The following is a 23,401-nucleotide window of genomic DNA, read 5'->3' on the forward strand; positions in this document are numbered from 1 at the left end:
CTCTTCTCTTTCATATGAGCAGGAGTAAAGACAAAAGCATTCTTGTTGAGGCTGACCCTGAACCTGAAACGACCTTGAAGCGAAAGCTAAGAGAAGCTAAAGCACTACTCTCTGTAGAGGACCTAACAGAAATCTTCAAAGAAGAAGAACCCATGGCAGCCGAAAATAACAACAATGCAAGGAAAGTGCTGGGTGACTTTACTGCACCTACTCCCGACTTCTATGGGAGAACAATCTCTTTCCTTCCCATTGGAGCAAACAACTTTGAGCTTAAGCCTCAATTAGTTTCTCTAATGCAATAGAATTGCAAGTTCCATGAACTTCCATTGGAAGATCCTCATCAGTTTTTAGCTGAATTCTTGCAAATCTGTGACACTGTCAAGACTAATGGGGTTGACCCTGAGGTCTATAGACTTATGCTATTCCTTTTTGCTGTAAGAGACAGAGCTAGGATATGGTTGGACTCACAACCTAAAGAAAGCCTGAACTCTTGGGAAAAGCTAGTCAATGCCTTCTTGGCAAAGTTCTTTCCACCTCAAAAATTGAGTAAGCTTAGAATGAAAGTCCAAACCTTCAGACAGAACGAAGGTGAATCCCTCTATGAAGCTTGGAAAAGATACAAACAATTAATCAGAAAGTGTCCTTCTGGCATGCTTTCTGAATGGAGCGTCATAGGTATCTTCTATAATGGTCTGTCTGAACTGTCCAAGATGTCATTGGATAGCTCTGCTGGAGGATCTCTTCATCTGAAGAAGACGCCTACAGAAGCTCAAAAACTCATTGAAATGGTTGCAAATAACCAATTCATGTACACTTCGGAAAGGAATCCTGTGAACAATGGGACGAATCAGAAGAAAGGAGTTCTTGAGATTGATACTCTGAATGCCATATTGGCTCAGAACAAAATATTGACTCAGCAAGTCAATATGATCTCTCAAAGTCTGTCTGGAATGCAAGCTACACCAGGCAGTACTAAGGATGCTTCATCTGAAGTAGAAGCTTATGATCCTGAGAACCTTTCAATGGAAGAGGTGAATTACATGGGAGAACCCTATGGAAACACCTATAATCCTTCATGGAGAAATCATCCAAATCTCTCATGGAAAGATCAACAGAGACCCCAACAAGGTTTCAACAACAATAATGGTGGAAGAAACAGGTTTAGCAATGGCAAGCCTTTTCCATCATCTTCTCAGCAACAGATAGAGAATTCTAAGCAGAGCCACTCTGACTTAGCAACCATGGTCTCTGGTCTAATCAAAACCACTCAAAGTTTTATGACTGAAATATGGTCCTCCATTAGGAATTTGGAGGCACAAGTGGGTCAGCTGAGTAAGAAAGTTACTGAACTCCCTCCTAGTACTCTTCTAAGAAATACAGAAGAGAATCCAAAAGGAGAATGCAAGGCCATTAATATGACCCTCATGGCCGAACTTGGAGAGGAGGAAGAGACAGTGATCGCCACTGAGGAAGACCTCAATGGACGTCCACTGGCCTCCAATGAGTTCCCTAATGAGGAACCATGGGAATCTCAGGCTCATAATGAGACCATAGAGATTCCATTAGATTTACTTCTGCCATTCATGAGCTCTGATGAGTATTCTTCCTCTGAAGAGGATGAAGATGTCACTGAAGAGCAAGTTGCTAAATATCTTGGAGCAATCATGAAGCTAAATGACAAGTTATTTGGTAATGAGACTTGGGATGATGAACCCCCTTTGCTCACCAAAGAACTGGATGACTTGTCTAGGCAGAAATTACCTCAAAAGAGATAAGACCCTGGGAAGTTCTTAGTGCCTTGTACATTAGGCACCATGACCTTTGAGAAGGCTCTGTGTGACCTAGGGTCAAGTATAAACCTCATGCCTCTCTCCGTAATGTAGAAGCTAGGAATCTTTGAGGTACAAGCTGCAAGAATCTCACTAGAGATGGCAGACAATTCAAGAAAACAAGCTTATGGACTTGTAGAGGATGTTCTGGTAAAGGTTGAAGACCATTACATCCCTGCTGATTTCATAGTCCTAGAGACTGGGAAGTGCATGGATGAATCCATCATCCTTGGCAGACCCTTCCTAGCCACAGCAAAGACTGTGATTGATGTTGACAGAGGAAAATTGATCATTCAAGTGAATGAAGAATCCTTCGTGTTTAAGGCTCAAGGATATCCCTCTGTTACCATGGAGAGGAAGCATGAAGAGCTTCTCTCAAAACAGAGTCAAACAGAGCCCCCACAGTTAAACTCTAAGTTTGGTGTTGGGAGGCCACAACCAACTTCTAAGTTTGGTGTTGAACCCCCACATTCAAACTCTAAGTTTGGTGTTGGGAGGTTCCAACATTGCTCTGAGTATCTGTGAGGCTCCATGAGAGCCCATTGTCAAGCTACTAACATTAAAGAAGCGCTTGTTGGGAGGCAACCCAATGCTATATTTATCTATTTTCCTTTGTTATTTTATGTTTTCTGTAGAATGATGATCATGGAAAGTCACAAAATCAATTGAAAAAGCAAAAACAGAATGAAAAACAGAAAGAAAAACAGCACACCCTAGAGGAAAACCTTGCTGGCGTTTAAACGCCAATAAGGGCAGCAAATGGGCGTTTAACACCCAGTCTGGCACCATTCTGGGCGTTTAACGCCAGAAATGGGCACCAGACTAGCGTTAAACACCAGGAAGGGGCAAGAAGTTGGCGTTAAACGCCAGAAATGGGAACCAGCCCGGCGTTTAACGCCAGAATTGGCATAAAGAGCATTTTTGCTCGCCACTTGGTACAGGGATGAATTATCCTTGACACCTCAAGATTTGTGGACCCCACATGATCTCCACCTACCCCACCACTCTCTCTCTTCTCTTCACCCATTCACCAATCACCTCAACACCTCTTCTCCAAAAACCCCTCACCTATCAAATCCCACCATTCTCTTCACCACTCACATCCATCCTTCATAAAACTCCACCTACCTTACCATTCAAATTCAAACCACTTTCCCTCCCAAACCCACCCATACATGACCGAACCCTACCCTTCTCTCCACCCCTATATAAACCCATCTTCACTCCTTCATTTTCACACAACTTACACACTACTTCTCCCCCTTGGCCGAAAAACAAAGCCCCCCTTCATCTCCTCTATTTCTTCTTCTTCTACTCTCTCCTTTCTTCTTTTGCTCGAGGACGAGCAAACCTTCTAAGTTTGGTGTGGTAGAAGCATTGCTTTTTGTTTTTCCATAACCATTTATGGCACCTAAGGCCGGAGAAACCTCTAGAAAGAGGAAAGGGAAGGCAAAAGCTTCCACCTCCGAATCATGGGAGATGGAGAGATTCATCTCAAGGGTGCATCAAGACCACTTCTATGAAGTTGTGGCCAAGAAGAAGGTGATCCCCAAGGTCCCTTTCAAACTCAAAAAGGGTCAACTTTGATCAAAGGTTGGACCAAGTCCTCATAGACATTTGTGAAGAGGGCGCTCAATGGAAGAGAGATTCAAGAGGGAAGCCGGTTCAACTGAGAAGGCATGACCTCAAGCCCGTGGCTAGGGGATGGTTGGAGTTTATCCAACGCTCAATCATTCCCACTAGCAACCGGTCTAAAGTTACTATAGACCAGGCCATCATGATTCATAGCATCATGATTGGAGAGGAAGTAGAAGTTCATGAGGTTATAGCCCAAGAACTTTATAAGGTGGCGGACAAGTCCTCTACCTTGGCAAGGTTAGCCTTTCCTCATCTCATTTGTCACCTCTGTTATTCAGTTGGAATTGACATAGAGGGAGACATCCTCATTGATGAGGACAAGCCCATCACTAAGAAAAGGATGGAGCAAACAAGAGATCCCACTCATGAACATGAGCATGAGGAAACTCTTCATCATGAAATCCCTGAGATACCTCAAGGGATGCACTTTCTTCCACAAAACTATTGGGAGCAAATCAACACCTCCCTAGGAGAATTGAGTTCCAACATGGAAAAACTAAGGGTGGAGCACCAAGAACATTCCATCCTCCTCCATGAAATTAGAGAAGATCAAAGAATCATGAGAGAGGAGCAACAAAGGCAAGGAAGAGACATTGAGGAGCTCAAGCACTCCATAAGATCTTCAAGAGGAAGAACAAGCCGCCATCACTAAGGTGGACCCGTTCTTTAATCTCCTTGTTCTTTATTTTTCTGTTTTTTTTTTCGAATTTTTATGCTTATGTTTATTTATGCTTGTGTCTCATGATCATTAGTGTCTTAGTGTCTATGCCTTAAAGTTATGAATGTCCTATGAATCCATCACCTTTCTTAAATGAAAAATGTTTTTATTACAAAAGAACAAGAGGTACATGATTTCGAATTAATCCTTAAAACTAGCTTAATTATTTTGATGGGTGACAATACTTTTTGTTTTCTGAATGTATGCTTGAACAGTGCATATGTCTTTTGAATTTATTGATTCATGAATGTTAAAAATTGTTGGCTCTTGAAAGAATGATGAAATAGGAGACATGTTACTGAGGATCTGAAAAATCATAAAAATGATTCTTGAAGCAAGAAAAAGCAGTGAATTCAAAAAAAAAGAGAGAAAGAAAAAGAAAGAGAAAGTAGAAAAAGCCAATAGCCCTTTAAACCAAAAGGCAAGGGTAAAAATAAAAAGGATCCAAGGCTTTGAGTATCAGTGGATAGGAGGGCCTACAGGAATAAAATCCTAGCCTAAGCGGCTAAACCAAGCTGTCCCTAACCATGTGCTTGTGGCGTGAAGGTGTCAAGTGAAAACTTGAGACTGAGCGGTTAAAGTCGTGATCCAAAGCAAAAAGAGTGTGCTTAAGAACCCTGGACACCTCTAATTGGGGACTCTAGCAAAGCTGAGTCACAATCTGAAAAGGTTCACCCAGTTATGTGTCTATGGCATAGATGTATCCGGTAGTAATACTGGAAAATAGAGTGCTTTGGGCCACGGCCAAGACTCATAAAGTAGCTGTGTTCAAGAATCAACATACTTAACTAGGAGAATCAATAACACTATCTGAATTCTGAGTTCCTAAAGATGCCAATCATTCTGAACCTCAAAGGATAAAGTGAGATGCCTAAATTGTTCAGAGGCAAAAAGCTACTAGTCCCGCTCATCTAATTGGAGCTAAGTTTCATTGATAATTTGGAGTCTATAGTATATTCTCTTCTTTTTATCCTATTTTATTTTCAGTTGCTTGGGGACAAGCAACAATTTAAGTTTGGTGTTGTGATGAGCGGATAATTTATACGCTTTTTGGCATTGTTTTTAGTATGTTTTTAGTATGTTTTAGTTAGTTTTTATTATATTTTTATTAGTTTTTAGTTAAAATTCACTTTTCTGGACTTTACTATGAGTTTGTGTGTTTTTCTGTGATTTCAGGTATTTTCTGGCTAAAATTGAGGGACCTGAGCAAAAATCTGATTCAGAGGCTGAAAAGGACTGCAGATGCTGTTGGATTCTGACCTCCCTGCACTCGAAGTGAATTTTCTGGAGCTACAGAAGCCCAATTGGCGCGTTCTTAACTGCGTTGAAAAGTAGACATTTTGGGCTTTCCAGCAATATATAATAGTCCATACTTTGCCCGAGATTTGATGGCCCAAACCGGCATTTCAAATCAGCTCAAAACTGCCCGGTGTTAAACGCCGGAACTGGCACAAGAATGGGAGTTAAACGCCCAAACTGGCACAAAAGCTGGCGTTTAACTCCAAGAAAAGTCTCTACACATGAAAGCTTCAATGCTCAGCCCAAGCACACACCAAGTGGGCCCGGAAGTGGATTTTTATGTCATTTACTCATCTTTGTAAACTCTAAGCTACTAGTTCTCTATAAATAGGACATTTTGCTATTGTATTTTCATCTTTGGATCTTTGATCATCTTTAGATCTTTGAATCTTTTGATCATGTTTTGGGGGCTGGCCTCACGGCCATGCCTAGACCTTGTTCTTATGTATTTTCAACGGTGGAGTTTCTACATACCATAGATTAAGGTGTGGAGCTCTGCTGTACCTCGAGTATTAATGCAATTACTATTGTTCTTCTATTCAATTCAGCCTATTCTTGTTCTAAGATATTCATTTGCACTCAAGAACATGATGAATGTGATGATTATGTGACACTCATCATCATTCTCACTTATGAACGAGTGCCTGACAACCACTTCTGTTCTACAAGCGAACAAGGCTTGAATGTTTATCTCTTGGATCCCTTAATCGGAATCTTCGTGGTATAAGCTAGAATTGATGGCGGCATTCAAGAGAATCCGGAAGGTCTAAACCTTGTCTGTGGTATTCTGAGTAGGATTCAAGGATTGAATGACTGTGACGAGCTTCAAACTCCTGAAGGCTGGGCGTTAGTGACAGACGCAAAAGAATCACTGGATTCTATTCCAACCTGATTGAGAACTGAAAGATGATTAGCCGTGCTGTGACAGAGCGCGTTGAACATTTTCACTGAGAGGACGGGACTGTAGCCACTGACAACGGTGATGCCCAACATACAGCTTGCCATGGAAAGGAGTAAGAAAGATTGGACGAAGACAGTAGGAAAGCAGAGAGATAGAAGGGACAAAGCATCTCCATACGCTTATCTGAAATTCTCACCAATGAATTACATAAGTATCTCTATCCTTATTTTATGTTTTATTCATAAATCATCCATAACCATTTGAATCTGCCTGAATGAGATTTACAAGGTGACCATAGCTTGCTTCATACTAACAATCTCCGTGGGATCGAACCTTACTCGCGTAAGGTTTATTACTTGGACGACCCGGTGCACTTGCTGGTTAGTTGTGCGAAGTTGTGATAAAGAGTTGAGATTGCAATTGAGCGTACCATGTTGATGGCGCCATTGATGATCACAATTTCGTGCACCAGCAGCTATGACAAATTGTATATCATTTTGAAGCCCCAGATGTTAGCTTTCCAACGCAACTGCAACCGCCTCATTCGAACCTCTGTAGCTCAAGTTATGGTCAATTTAGTATGAAGAGGTCAAGGTTGACAGCTTAGCAATTCCATCAATTTCTTGTATTCTTTCTACTTTTGCATGCTTCCTTTCCATCCTCTAAGCCATTCCTGTCCTATAAACCCTGAAATCACTTAACACACATATCAAGGCATCAAATGCTAATAATAGAGGATTAAAATTAGCAAATTTAAGGCCAAAGAAGCATGTTTTCAATCATAGCACAAAATTAGGAAGAAAAATGTAAACATGCGAATTCAATGAATAAGTGTGAGAATAATGAGTAAAATCTACTGAATTAAGCACAAGATAAACCGTAAAATAGCGGTTTATCAATTATACTGCATTTGTTTGTATATTGCTTGAAATTGTTTGTCTGTTTTCTTTGCTTGTGTAATTGAAATGTATTGTGATTAGTTACTTGATTATTTTCTTGCTTGTGATTGAGATTGCTGGTTTGGAATTGTAATGAGTGATATTAGTCTTTAAAGAAAGAGATTGACTAGATGGTAAATCTGAAAAGAAATAGAAAGTGAGTACCCCATGATCAGATGTATGAAAAGTGAACAGTGAAGAAATTAAATTAGTTAATTATGAGAAAATAAACGTTTAAAAAGGAAAAGGGTATTGAGGAATGAGTTTTTAGAGAGAAGCAATTGAATTCTAAAAGTTAAGAAGACAAAAAAAATTGCAAGAGAAAGATTCATAAGACAAGCATTGATCAACTGCCGTAAGGCAATTTATGTTTTATATCTTTTTATGACACTTCTAAAAATCCTGTACTATTTTTCAAGAAACGGACGAGGAAACCTCAAGGAGTTAGCGGAGTATTGAGCGTGCTTTATTTGTTTTCTTAGATGCTTCCCTCACTTTTGTTATTGTTATAAATTTTTGTATAGAGGGATAGAAATTATTTGTTATATGTATACTAACATGTATATAAAAGTATACTTGATGTATTTTATTCTTGACAATGGACGTAGCTATTTGAGTTGTAGTAATTATTGAGTACCTTATGATAATTGGAATATGAAATGTATGTTGGTATGTATTAACTTAAAAAAAAATGTCTTTAGCTTTAAGTTCCATTCTTAATGGCTCTTATATATGTAAGTAATACAGGATATACATGTAATACTTTTGTCATTAACGATATCTGGACTTAAATATGATATTCTGATAGTAAGGGTATTATAACATGCATTTTAATATATGTTGATGATATGTTAGTTACTGAAAGTGATGGAAATGAAATTCAACAATTGTTAAATAAATTGCATTCTATTTTATTATTAAAAGATCTTGGTGATTTCAGTTATTTTCCAAGGATTGAAGCTGTTAGACATTCACATAATATCATTACCTTAAATCAAATTAAATACATACATCATTTTCTTTAAAGAGCTGGTACGCAAGTATCTAAACCCCAAAATACTTCTGTGGTATCAACTTCTAGTCTTATACTGTATTAGGGAATTTATTTCAGGATCCTACTTTATTTAGAAGAATTATAGGAGGTTTCAATATGCTACTATTACTAGATCAGGCATTGGTCTTATTCTATAAAAAAAATAAGTGAATTTATGGCCAAATTAAGTAATGAACATTGCTGTGAAGCAAAGAGAATCTTGAGATATCTAGATGACACCTTTGATCAAGCATTGCACCTTCATAAATCAGCTTATTAAAGATGTATTGTTTTTTCAAATTCAAATTGCACTTCGAACTTGGATGATCAAAGGTCTAGATTTGGTTATTGTATTTATTCTAGTTTTAATCTAATCTCCTGGAAGTGCACAAACAAAGCACAATAAGTAGAAACTCTATAGAAGTAGAATTTTGAGCTCTTTCAACTACATTTTTAGAACTAATCTGGCTCTAGAATTTGCTGCTCGAAGTGAAACAATCTTTTAGCATCTCACCAACAATTTTTTGTGATAATATGTTTGCTGTGTTGTTAGCTTATAATCCAATTCTTTATCAAAGAACCAAACATTTTGAATTGAATTTGTATTTTGTTAGGAAAAGAGTTATTCATAATCTAATATCGGTAACTCGTGACCCTCTAGTGAGCAAGTAGTTGATATTATGACAAAATCACTACTAACTATATTCTTTCACAAGTTCAAAAACAAACTCATATTGGACATTAAGCCACCATGAGTTTAATTTGTGGGAGAATATAGAGAATACTGTTGTCATTTGCAAGTATGATAGCAAAAGTTAGTTATAACTGACAAGTAGTTATATTTCCTTTAATAGTTGTTGTGCTTGTTTTATATATATTACTTACTTTACTCAATGTAACTTAATTCAATACTTTACAAATCAAGTTTGTTTTTTCTCTGAGTCAAGATTCTTTCTTTTTCAATTCATTCACAACCATAACACTCATATGTTAGTGTTAGTCAAAGAATTTGATAAGTTGAAGAGTTTACAAATCAAAGTGTGGTTGGTCAAATTTTAGAGGGTGTCAACTCAAAAAGAAGATGTCGATAGAAGGGTTTTCATTTGCCATAGTTTGTCGAAGAACGAAGTTGACGAACAATATGCTAAGATTGATGGTGCAATGCCCAAAGGCGGTTACTTGGTTTTGCATGTGGAGGGAATAGTTATTTTTCATACTCTTTAGAGGTGACATTTTCCAGTATAAAATTGGTCAGATCAACATATAAATTAACAAGGCTCAGAAGAAGCAAAGGGTTGGAATTCATCTTTAGAAAACACTTTCGCACATTCACATCCCAGCGACTTTCTGAGTCTGCTACGAGTTTTTTTTCTGTAGGATTTCTTCCATGTCTTTTTATTCATGTCTTTAAATTTCCTTCCTGTAGTTTACCTTTCCTTTGCAAAGTCATTTCCTTTCCTCTTTAAATTCTGAATTGTCATTTTTATTCTAAAGTCCTTCGATTTTGTTGAAGACAATTGTTTACTTTCCTTTATTTCAAGCACTTATTTTTCTGTAATTTCTTTCTTAATTAAAGAATCTTTATTTGAATTTATATTCTATTTTTTCCTTTTTTTACTTGTTCAAAAGTGAAGTTGTTGGTGCATATAACAATTGATGCTCGCAAAAGAGGAATAAATTTTGCTCCCAAATCATAGATATCGAACCAACTTAGATTTGTGAACACTACATGAAAAACGCTGAGTACCATCGGATTTAGCGTTGGACATTAGCATCGGCTTTACTGACAGATTTATAGACGGTTTTGATGTGAAATTCATTTGGTCAAATTGTTACCGGCAGATTCCCATTTCTGACGATAAATTCGCCGATAATATTCAGAGAGAAAAAAGGGAAAATAGGCACGAAATTTAGCATGGGATTTACCGTCGGAATAATCCGTCGGTAAACTCATTTTAGTGAAATGCTACGTTTTGGTGACCTGCAATGAATTACCATCAGATTTATCTGCCAGTAAATCCGACAGTAATGAGTCCTAAAATTCAAAGCACAAACCATCTTCCACTTTATTTCGAAATTTACTCTCTAACCTCTCTTCTGCTTTTCTCTCTCTAACCGCATCCTCTCCCCGCTGCTCTGTCAATCATGCCGCCTCTTGCCCCTCCTGTCGCCGCTTTTTCTCTCTCTCATTGAAACCAGCCCGTTCCTCCTATCCCCTCTGTCAGCCGCAACTCCATCTTTCTCTTTGTTCGTCTAACGCCATCTACCCCTCCTATCGCCGCCTCCTCTCCCCCTCATTGAAACCAGCCCATTCCTCCTCTAGCTTCTGTCAGCTGCAACTTCTCTATCTCTCTGTTCGTCTACTGCCGCCGCCATCCAGTACCGACGCGACTCCCACTTTCTTTCTTTTCTTTTTCCTCTGTTTGCCTCTCAGATTCCATGGTCCCTCTTTTTCCTAGTTTAAGTTAATTTAGGATTTACTTATATGTTAATTTAGAATTTAGGGTTTGATTATTATATGTTAATTTAGGATTTAGGGTTAAAGTTAATTTAGGATTTAGGATGAAGTTAATTAGGAATTAGGAATTAGTTATATGTTAATTTAGGATTTAGGAAGAAGTGCAAAATGCTTGAATTTTGCAGTAGAAAATTTACCAAGAAAATGTTACAAGCCTTAAGTTGATATAATATAGTTAGCTATATATGCAGTGTTTAATAGTAGCAATAATTAACTCTAAAGCTTGTAAAATTTGTAACTTGAGTCACCTTTTGCTTCTTATTTAATCTCAAGAACTAATTAATCTTGCTAACTAGATAGTTTTATTTTTCTTGAGGTTGGTTTATATAAACATGTTTTTATGTGTATAGTATAATGATATCTACTATTTACTTTTGAAGTACAGGCTTATTTCTTAAATGTTAACTAATTTGGAAATATTTATAATTTGACGTAATTTTTCAATTAGTTTTTTATTATTTAAAATTTTTCAATTGTTAATGATTTAAACTTTTTAATTGAAATCAATAAATTATTGTGTTTGACATAGTAATTATATATGTACAATATTATATATATAGTATGAATTCATGTATGAAAATAAGTTAATATATTCTGCTAGAAATATTGTGAATTTAATTGTGTTTTGACTGATGTTGTGGATTGAGGTTGTTGGATTTATAGAAATACTAAAGGTGGATATATGTCCGATTTTAGGAGAGGTTATGTCAAATTTTTTTTAAATAATCTAAATGTTGAATGATTTGTCTAGTGTATATGTTGATTAGCGTTAATAATATATTCTCTTTGCAAATATTCATTGCCCTCTACACTGACAATCCCATCGACCCATGTGACGTCACAGGGGTCCAGCGGACCAGTAGTTCATCATGGTCCCAAACCCGAACTATGTGCCTCCTTCAACTACGCCCCCTTCAGATCCAGCGACAGAGCCCACAGTGGGTGATTCCTCTAATGTGCCCAGCAAGATGCCTATTCACCACCGCTCATCATCTGGCTGAAGATTTAGTCTGATGGCATGCAAGCGTGAGTACATACTATTTTTATGTTTTTTATCTGCATTCTATATTAAATCTGTTAAGGTTTATGTGTTTCTATATGTTTGTTAATCTTAAATTTTTTTCATTGATAGGTTTGCACCAAACAACAATGCATGTACACAAGAGATATCCGAGGTGATTAAGTCTATGTACGAACATGAAGATTCCTACTGAGACCAGAAAGCGATGATTTCAAAAGTGGGCGGTAACAACCCAGTGTTGTTGAATTAACTGTATTTGAACTGTATTTTATTTCAAGTAACTAATGTTGTTGAATCACTTCATGCAATTGAATTTTTATGGGATACGAAACGTAATTCATGATTAAGAAGATTTACGATCACCGGACAGTAAAACAACTTCAGCAGATGATAAGCAACGTTCGTCAGGAGTGCAACCACCTAACGACCTGGATTCATCCATCTATCAAGAAGGAACTGGAGGCCCATTTTAGAAATGATGAGGGGTTCAAGTGTCGTTGTCTGACGAAACGTCAATAACAGGGCTTCACCAAGGTCGTTGAAGTATATGGGTGGGTCGGCAACCTTCATGAAGACGAAAAGTAAACTAGTAAGTAGTTTGGTAATGTTTGTTAATTGTTACTTGAATTAGTTGTTTGTTGATTTAATACGTGTAGTCTAAGTCATTGGATCCTGAGGTGACACTGGCAGAGACCCTTTATGTATACCCATACCCTGAAGGCCAACAAGGAGAGATTTGCTGACGAGTGGTTTGCGGCCCATTATGTGAGTTTCAATTAATTCTAAGTTTCAAATTTATTTGATTTAAAGTCAATTAACTATTATCCTAATCATAACGTGTGTGACAAAAGAGAATTACATGTAGAGATTGGAGGCCGCGACCAACCAATCTTAGCCGCCTAGTGGGAACGACGAAGCCAGATCGGAGACCTCAGTGGTAGATCCTGATAGGGTTTGGCCGAGACCGACTCTGAATCCCACAAGAATCACCGCTTCAAGTTGGGGTCGTTCTTCGACAGTGGCCACCGCTCCTCTGCTTTGGCGGCTTCCTCTACCTCTGCATCTGCCACCAGCCCTGTTGATCCCCAGGAAGTTGTCGACTTGAGGGGTGAAAGTGCAGAAGCTGACATAGGAGCTTCACCAACAAAAGGAGCAGTCTGAGCAGAGGTACAATGACCTTCTTGCACGCGTGGGAGGAGTCGTTGCCATCAACTCGGACTTGATGGAGAAGCTAAATCATTTGCATAAGCAGATGGAGGTGTACAACGAGCAGATGCGCGCTGGAGGTAGCGGCGTTGCTGGTACCAGCGGCAACACTGCTGGTGGGGCACCGACATCAGTACCTACTCCGCCGCCTCAGCAGGGGGAAGACGATGACGATTATTGGGAAATGTACAGTTTAGGAATTTAATTTTTTTTATGTCTACTTCATTGTATTCTACTTGTATAATATTTTATTATATTCAAACCATTTATTTTTAATAAAATAATTTGTTGATTTCTGATAATTTTGAATTTCTATACTAATTTTTTTAACAAGAGTTTTAATTTGACTACTAATTGTGGCTTAATTGTGCCCAAAAAAAAGCTACTGTAAAATTTACCAACGGACAAATCCGACGGTAAGTTAGCGCCAAAACACGTGATATGGCGCTAAAGTTACCGTCGAAATAATCTGACGGTAATTAGCAGATGAAATAATCTGTCAACTTTGGCGTCGTTTATACCGTCAACTTCAGAACGACGGTAAATCCAACGGTAAACTAATTACTGGTGGATTTATTTGATAAATCCGACGGTATTTAGTGCATTTTTTGTAGTGGAAAAGTCTGCATAACAATTGGTTACCAACAATATCATATACTTAATGCTAGGGGTGTTTGTGGTGCAGTTTGGATCGGTTTTGAGTTAAAAATTTATCTGATCCGAACACTAATTTTACGTGTGGTGTGATTTGGATTGGATTAATCCGATCCAATTCGATCTGATTTCAAGCGGTTTGGATTGGATTTGATATTTTATAAATTAAAAAAAAATAAATATACTTAACAAGTTTTAACATTAAATTTTAAATAACCAACAATGACATAACAAATCTTAACAAAATCTTAAAAAATCAACAATAACATAATAATAGAAATAAAATTGTAAGTTAGTTAAAATAAATAAATAAATCTCATTTTAAACATAAAATATTTATTAAATAATAATAATACATAAATAATATAAAAATATATAACAAACTAAACATATTATAAATAAAATCGTAAATATAATAATAAAATAATAATATTATAACACATTATGTTATTTAGATTGAATTAAATTGATTTTAAGTAGGTTCGAAATTCGATCTTATTTATACAATTTAAAAAAATAAAATCTAATTAAATTTAAATTAATACAATTTGAATTAATTTTTAATTTAAATTAAATTGGATGAATGATTTAATTTAAATATATTTAGATTTAAACACCCTACTTAATGCACATTGGATAGGCGGCTGATGATACACATTTTTCATAAAGTTGGACAGAATATAATATCTGAGTGCTTCCCTTTGTTTTTAAGGTTTGAAAGGAATAATAAACCAAACATGTGAAAGACCAAATCTACCTATATATAGCAAGACAAATATGCACGTAAGTAATAGCATTTAAAATAAGTAATGTGAGATTATGATAAGGCAACGAATCCAGATCATAAGTATGTAAGCAGCGGTCCCAAATTAAATATTGTGAAAGGGAATGATCGAATACAACACTTAAACAAAAACATATAATATATACCAAAAACCGACCAAACTAGATATGATCGGATATTGGAACGACAAATGCTTACTTTATTATCTTTAAGCAATATTCTTTCTATTACATTATTTGTTAATTAAAATAGTAACCGTAGTTGGGTTATTTTATAATTTATTATTCTTAAAATATTAAAATTCTACTCCCGTTAATTGAAGCATATTCCACTCCTTCATTCTTTATTTATCACTTCATCACCTAGATTTGGTCCTTCCAAGCACCGTCGCGTTCGTGACAAGAAGCGCTAACGTCATCGCCATGCCCTCCCACACAACCTCTTTTTTCAGTATAGTATAGCCAGTGCCTCTTTTTAGCGTGAATCACTGCTTACCCACATAATTAATGGTTAATTTGGTTATTAAATTTTTTTATTAAAAAAATACATCTTTATTTAATTACGTGATGGAACATATATTTATATGTAAAATATAATATAATAAAATAAATATATTCAAAGTATTTAAAAGTATAATTAAAATTATGAACATACAAATATAATAATAAAATTTGTATTCCAAACAAATAAACATATTTTTTTATCATACATATATTATTTAAAAAATAAATATATTATTAAAATTAATAACAGAAATTTAAAATAATAAAATTTAACTTTCTTACCGTATTTTTTATAATATTTTTATTTTTTAATTTTTAATTTATTAGTACTTTATTATTTAATTAAAAATTAAACAAATTATTTTTATGAAAAATTATTTTTTGTATTATATTAGAGAAGAGACCAATATAGCAGTTTAAAAAATAAATTGTATAAATATTTAAGAGATAAATATGAAATACATACCTAAAATAAATAAAATAGACAAAATGGGAGTACTGTTGAGAAATGGAGAATTATTTTTGTCTGTTTTATTTATTTTAGGCATGTATTTCATATTTATCTCTTAAATATCTATCTATATAATTTACTTTTTGTATTTAAAAATTTTAATATTATCTATTTTTTATTTAAAAATCATTTTTACATTATTTTTTAGACTGTTATATTGGTCTCTTCTTTAAGATAATACAAAAAATAATTTATCATGAAGATAATTTATTTAATCATTAATTAAATAATAAAGTACGAATAAATTAAAAATTAAAAGAATAAAAATATTATAAAAAATACTTGTAAGAAAGTTAGATTTTATCATTTTAAACTTGTGTTATTAATTTTAACAATTTATTATTTTTTAAAATAATTGATGTACAATAAAAAATATATTTTTTCTGATTTTAATTATACTTTTAAGTACTCTAAATAGAGCTATTATATTATATTTTACATATGAATATATGTTCTATCGTGTAATTAAATAAAGATTTATTTTAATAAAAAAATTTAATAACTAAACTAAACATTACTTAGGTATGTATTTTATATTTATCTCTTAAATATTTATACAATTTATTTTTTAAACTGTTATATTAGTCTCTTCTCTAATATAATATAAAAAATAATTTTTCATAAAAATAATTTGTTTAATTATTAATTAAATAATAAAGTACTAATAAATTAAAAATTAAAAAATAAAAATACTATAAAAAATACGGTAAAAAAGTTGAATTTTATCATTTTAAATTTCTGTTATTAATTTTAATAATATATTTATTTTTAAATAATATATATATGATAAAAAAAATATGTTTATTTTTTTGGAGTACAAATTTTATTATTATATTTATATGTTCATTATTTTAATTATACTTTTAAATACTTTGAATAGATTTATTTTATTATATTATATTTTACATATAAATATATGTTCCATCACGTAATTAAATAAAGATATGTTTTTTTAATAAAAAATTTAATAACCAAATTAACCATTAATTATGTGGGTAAGCAGTGATTCACGCCAAAAAGAGGCACTGGCTATACTATACTGGGAAGAGAGGTTGTGTGAGAGGGCGTGGCAATGACGTTAGCGCTTATTGTCACGAACGCGACAGTGCTTGGAATGACCAAATCTAGATGATGAAGTGATAAATAAAGAATGAAGGAGTGGAATGTGCTTCAATTAACGGGAGTGGAGCTTTGATATTTTAAGAATAATAAATTATAAAATAACCCAACTATGGTTAAGATAAGGACCAATTACAATGTGACACATAATGAAGGGTAACTTACATGTTATTTTAGAGGGGGTTGGGTAGCATTTACCTATATATTATCAATTATAATTGTTAAAAATTTAGTTACTTTTTGTTTTTTTTATTATTTTATTATATGTTCATTTGCATTTTGAATAATATAAAAAATTATATATTACTTTTAACGGTAAATAATAGTAATATTACCAAAGAATTTATAGTCAATTCATGTGATTTAAATATTTAAAATTATTTTTTGTTTTTTAGATTGGATAAAATAAATTTTCAGGTTTGGTACACATACACATTTTTTTAGCATATAAATTGGCTTAAATCTAATAAAAACAACTTTTCGTTTAGATTGCGTATAAACACGTACTTCTCAACTTTTGAATAGTACAAAAATCATTATGACAAATGGTTCTTCTTCCTCAATCAAAAACTAAAACATTCAAAATTCAAACAAAGATCAAAATCTCTAAAAAATCTTTCAAAATCGTCGTGAAAAGTTAAAGAAGTTTTGAAGCTGAATTCAAAAAGAATTATGAGAAAAAGAAATAAGAAGATGAAGAAGAAGAAGCAACAGAAGATGAGAAGGAGCATGAGGAAGAGTTTTAAAATATGCAGAACTTATCAATATAAAAACACCAAAAATTCTTACATAATGCACATAAATATCTTAGTTTTACACCGAAATTTGTTGTAAATACGCAAAAATATTTCCTTTAATGCTGTATTTTTTTTTGTTCTTTTTTTTCTTATTTATTTCTTTCTTTTAGTTGAATGAATGTAAATTCATCCTCTTCCAAATAATTTTGTAGCATTATGTGTTTCTTCTTCTTCTTTGTTTGATTTTTTTATTTTTATTCTTGTCAAATGAGTAAAATAAAAAATTTTTGAGAAGGTAAAACAAGAAGGAAAATATGAATAAGAAAAAAAGAAGAAGAAGATGGTGATGATGATGAAAAGAAGAAGAAGAAGCAACAGAAGATGAGGAGGAGGAAGAGAAAGAGTTTTGAATTATGCAGAACTTATCAGTACAAAAATACCAAAAATTCTTGAATATTACACTGAAATTGGCTATAAATATACAAAAATATTTCCTTTAAATATACATTTTTTTCTTTTTTTTCTTATTTCTTTCTTTTTTTTAGTTCAATAAATGTAAGTTCATCATCTTCCAAGTAATTTTGCAGCATTGTGTATTTTTTTTCTTTGTTTGATTTTTTATTTTTATTTTTGTTAAAAAAGTAAAATAAGAAGAAACTTGAGAAGATAAAATAAGAAGGAAAATATGAATAAGATAAAAAAGAAGAAAAATATGGTGATGATGATGAAAAAAAGAAGAAGAAGAAGCAAAAGATGAAGAGGAGGAAGATGAAGAGTTTTGAATTATGCAGAACTTATCAGTACACATACACAAAAAATTCTAGACAATACACATAAATATCTTAGTTTTATACCAAAATTTGCTGCAAATACTCAAAAATATTTCCTTCAATGCTGCATTTTTTCTTTCTTTTAGTTGAATGAATGTAGGTTCATCATCTTCCAAGTAATTTTGTAACATTATGCGTTTTTTCTTCTTCTTTGTTTGATTTTTTTGTTTTTATTCTTGTTAAGAGAGTAAAATAAGAAGAAACTTGAGAAGATAAAACAAGAAGAAAAAGATGAATAAGGAAAAAAAGATGATGATGATGAAAAAGAAGAAGAAGAAGAAGAAGCAGAAGATGAGAAGGAGGGAGAAGAAGAGTTTTGAATTATATAGAACTTATCAGTACACATACACTGAAAATTCTTAAACAATACACATAAATATCTTTGTTTTATACTGAAATTTATTGCAAATACACAAAAATATTTTCTTTAATGCAGAATTCCTACATTACATTCAATTTAAACCATCAACGATGAACAGCAATTTTTACAAACAAAAAAACATTATTCACCTAAAGAATTATAAACTACTAACAAAAATATTAATTAGAATCGAACCACACCTTAGCCACTTAATTTGATTTAAAACAATAATCCACTTCGCTCTAGTTCAATTGATAATCTGAATTTGAATCATTCATTATCTTCAACAATGAGATAACTGTTCAAAACTGATTTCAGAGCTTGATTTCAAAAACGTAGAGAATGAAAGAAATTACGAAAAATGAAAAAAGAGAACGCAGAGAACGAACAAAGAGAAACGCAGAGAACACAGAGATAGAAGAGAACATAGATCGAAAACGCTGAAAAAATTCAAAAATAGAAACGAAATCCTTTTGAAAAAGAAAGTTATATATTTGCGTGTTGATCAGAAAGTTAGTTAGATAGTGGCGCGTGAGGTTAGGTCATCACCACCATCTACGGCCACTGCCGAGACCACCACCGTCAACACCCCTTCACCGTCGCCGTCAACCCACTTCCAACCACTCCTTCTTCTCCTTCTTCCTCCCTGCTCCTCTCTCCTCACGCCATCAAATGACCCTCTCCCCAGCCATCATCGCGCCGCCGCTGTCCAACCTCCGGTGAGTTTCCCATCCTTCGACGACCACCGTTCCGCCATTCTGCATTTTAGATTTCTTTAAACTTTGTTTTTCTTTCTTCTTCAAATTTTACTTTGGTTATTTTATTATTCTAATTTTAGTTAGTTAATTTAGTTAGAGTTAATTATTTTATTTTAGTGAGTTTTAGGTGGTTAGGATATGTTAGTTTTAGGATTATTAATTTGTATTATATTGGTGAAAGTGTTAAAAATTGACTGAATTGATGGATAATGTTGCTGATTTTGTGTTGAATATACTGAGTTTGTGTGAGTTGATGTTAAAAGACTATTTATTTTGTTGAACAATTGCTGAAATTTGGTTGAAAATCATTGACTTGAAGAAGAGGCCATCAATTGTTACTTAGTTGTGTTGATTGTGCATCTTTGATGTATGTGCTTGCCAAGTATTCGTTTATATGCCTCTATGTCTATTGTCCATTTTAAATTGCATGTTGTAACTACTATGTGATTTAGGATGTTTGATTTTTGCTTAGTATAGTTAATTAAATCTGTTTGTGATATAGGATTGTAATGTATTGGATATTATTTGCTAATTGAGTTTTGTATATGTATGTTATGTGTACTGCCAAGTTGCTTAATTGAAGTGTTTTCCACACTTAGTGTCTAATTTAGATCTAATAATGCACATTATGGTAGATATGGTTGTATTCTAAGACAGTTACTTTCCAGATCATCAAATGTTGGATTTAATGTTGTGGTATTAGTTATAGGAATTACCTAGGTATTGTTATAATTTATTGTTGATTTGTTGTGCTGAATTTCTGTTAATTGGTATGCTATTTGCAAACATAACGACAGGTAAAGGTGTTGTGGATCAGGCTGCTGGTCGTGGTCGTAACCATGGTCGGGGTAGAGGGAGGATTTCTTCCAGTATCTTTGGAACTTCTGGATCCTCTCCCTCTATTCTGACCTCCCTGGTGACACCACAGGTTGTGGGTTTAGTGGACCAGCCGTTCATCATGCTTCCTAACTCCAATTACGTGCCTCCGTCTATGGCAACGACATCGCCTCCTACCACTCAACAGCCCACATCGACGGCGACACCGCCTCCAGCGATAGGATGCCGTGGCCCCGGTGTCCAGCCACGAAAGTAAGGCAGCTGACGTCCTTCCACCACCTCCCATCATATGCATGAGGATTTGGCTTGATGGTGACATTGGGTAAGTATCACTTTGAGTCTCATGTATTTCCTGTTTATGGTTATGACTAAAAGTTCCTGAAAATTGATTCCTATTTAGTGGATTTAGGTTTATTTGGTTGCCTGGTTATTGTTTCCCATTTACTAATTATTGTTATTGTTGAAAGTTCTTGAAAATTGATTCCTGTTCAGTGGATTTAGGTTTAATTGGTTGCCTAGTTATTGTTTTTCGTTTTACTGATTATGGTTATTGCTGAAAGTTCATGAAAATTGATTCGATTTCTATTTAGTGGATTTAGGTTTAGTTGGTTGCCTGATTCTGGAATTGCCATATTGTTTTGTTTGTGGGTTGTTGTTAGGTTTGTGCCAAACAACAACGCGTGTACTCAGGAGATGACCAATGTCATCAAGTTGACGTATGACCACCCCTAACCCAGCTACAAGAAGATCCCTCTTGAGACCAGACAGCGATGGTTTGAGAAATAGGCGATAATTACTTTTCTTTTTCAATTTCAAACCACTTTAGCTAGTTTATATCCTCTATCTTGCTTAACTAATTTTAAAGTTTCTTTGTTGTAGCTGCACTTTATGTGAGACGCTGATCACGATCTGACCATCCGGAAGATATTCGACCATAGAATGGGTCAGCGGCTCCAGCAGATGCTGGATGATGTTCGTCAGGGGCGGGACCACCTGACGGCCTGGCTCTGACCGGAAATAAAGAAGACTCTGTTAGTTCTTTGGGAGACCGATGAGGGATTTAGGCATCAACGTCTCACCAACAGAGCTAACAAGGCATCGGTCAGGTCATCCAAGTATACTGGCGGCTCAACAACCTTCATAAAGACCAAGGGCAGGCTGGTATGTATTGACTTTAATTTTGTTAATAACTTAGTTATATTCTTTTGCATATCATTACTAGGCATCCTAATTATTTTGTATTTCAATGCAACATGTGTAGTCAAAGTCGTTGGATCGCGAGGCGCCATTGGCGAAGACGTTCAACTATACCCTCATGCTGAAGGAGAACAAAGAGAGATTTGTTGATCGGCAGTCTCAAGACCATTATGTGAGTAAACATACATCTGATTATCTTCTTCTATAAGACTTTTAGAGATTAACTATATATTTGTCGTATTAATCACAATAACTTATGTTACACAGGAGTCTTACACATAGAGACTAGAGGTCACGATTCAGCAGTCTCAGCAAAGTGGGGAGGACACCACTGCTGATGGCTCTGCAGCTTCAGTTGTCGATCCCGATGCAATTTGGCGCGAGACCATCTCAGCGCCGTACAAGAATCACGTATACAGGCTGAGGTCGTTCTTCGCTAACAGCATCCACACCTTCACGTTGAGGCCGTCGTCAGGCTTTGCCACCAATTGAGCCGTCGAACCCGAGGAAGGCATGAATTTAAGGCTGCAGATGTAGGAGTTGAATGATTATCGGGAGAGGTATCAGGAGATCCTCACCCATGTGACATCTACGGATGAGCTCAGGCAGGAGTGGAGGGAGTCACTGGAGCAACTTCAGCGTTTGGAGGCTCAAATGGAGGTGTACCAGGCTCAGATGTGCGCCGCCGGCATCGATCCTACTGGTGGCACACAAACATCACCACCTTCTGCGCCTCCGACTTAGGGCCACGGGACCAACGACAACGACGACGACGAGGACTACCTGAATCTGCAGTTATTAATGTTTCGTTTTACTATTTGATTGTATTTATTTGATGTACTTGACTTTTAATTTATTTGAACATTGTATTATTTATTTTAAATAATAAGTTTTCATTATTTATGAATTGAACATTAATTGTGTGAAAAATAAATTTAAATTTAAAATTAAAATTGATTATTTATTTCACTTTTTTTAAAAAAAAATTGACATTACCGTCGGATTTACCGTAGAAATAGTTCGACGATAATAGTACGCGAAACAACATTTTTTGGCACCAACAATATTGTCAAAAAATCCGCCGGTGACCAATTGATTTTCCGAGATGGAAATCTGTCACAGAATCCGACGGTAATTACCGTTGGACAAAAACAATCCGACGGTAAATATTTACCGGTGAGGTTATACCATCTGATTCATTCCAACGGTAAATCTGATGGTACTCAACATTTTTCTTGTAGTATTTTATGCTTCTGGATTTGTTAAATTTATTGTTGATTGTTTGAAAATCTTATTCTGATTTGGCTTGAATTTGGAATATTGGTTGCTGCTAGATTTGTTGATTATCGTTCAAGGTTGCACAAATTCTGCGCAAGTTGCTTTATTTTCTTCATGAATTTTGTTCAGTTTTTTGATAATTTGAATTCAAGCATTGTAAATTAGTTTGAATATGATTCCAAATCGAGTTTGGTGAATAACCATGAAAATTTTGTATAGTGTTCAATAAAAGCACCATTTAATATGAATTTGTATAAAGAGATAGAGAATTAGGTAGAAATTCAGAGAGAATAAGATAGAAATCCCTAAGTATAGAGCCAAAGAGAAAAAAAATAAAGTTTTCTATTACATCATGCATATCTCACATTATTTGGAGGTGGACGTATTTATAGAATTATTGTGGTACGATTACTCTGATACTGTGGAGCTGTTACTTAGTGGGATAATTATGTGATAACTGCTCTAGTGAGTTTGTTTAGAGAGATTTGCGGAGAGATTCCTGTGCCATCTGGGTTGGCACGTAATTATTTGATTGTATAGGATAAGTTCGTTAGGAGAGCACGTACTCTCCACGTACTCCTACATATGTGTATTTAGTTTTAACCAGATTGATTCCGATTTATAATTTTAGTTTTACCTGAGCCGAATTATAGGCAATGGACGGATCAACAGTATTTTTAAATTCTTGGGAACTATGTCGAAAATCCTAAATCTTAGTTCACCATCCAAGC

General features: G+C 34.6%; 1 non-coding gene across 1 annotated transcript; it reads right to left on the reverse strand.

Moving 5' to 3' along the window:
• Window positions 1-548: 548 nt before the first annotated feature.
• Window positions 549-652, reverse strand: LOC112718877 (small nucleolar RNA R71). Its single transcript, XR_003161203.1, has one exon. It is a non-coding gene; the product is annotated as a small nucleolar RNA R71 (small nucleolar RNA).
• Window positions 653-23,401: the final 22,749 nt, after the last annotated feature.

The sequence above is a fragment of the Arachis hypogaea genome, chromosome 10 (genome assembly GCF_003086295.3).
Source record: "Arachis hypogaea cultivar Tifrunner chromosome 10, arahy.Tifrunner.gnm2.J5K5, whole genome shotgun sequence".
Lineage (NCBI taxonomy): Eukaryota > Viridiplantae > Streptophyta > Magnoliopsida > Fabales > Fabaceae > Arachis > Arachis hypogaea.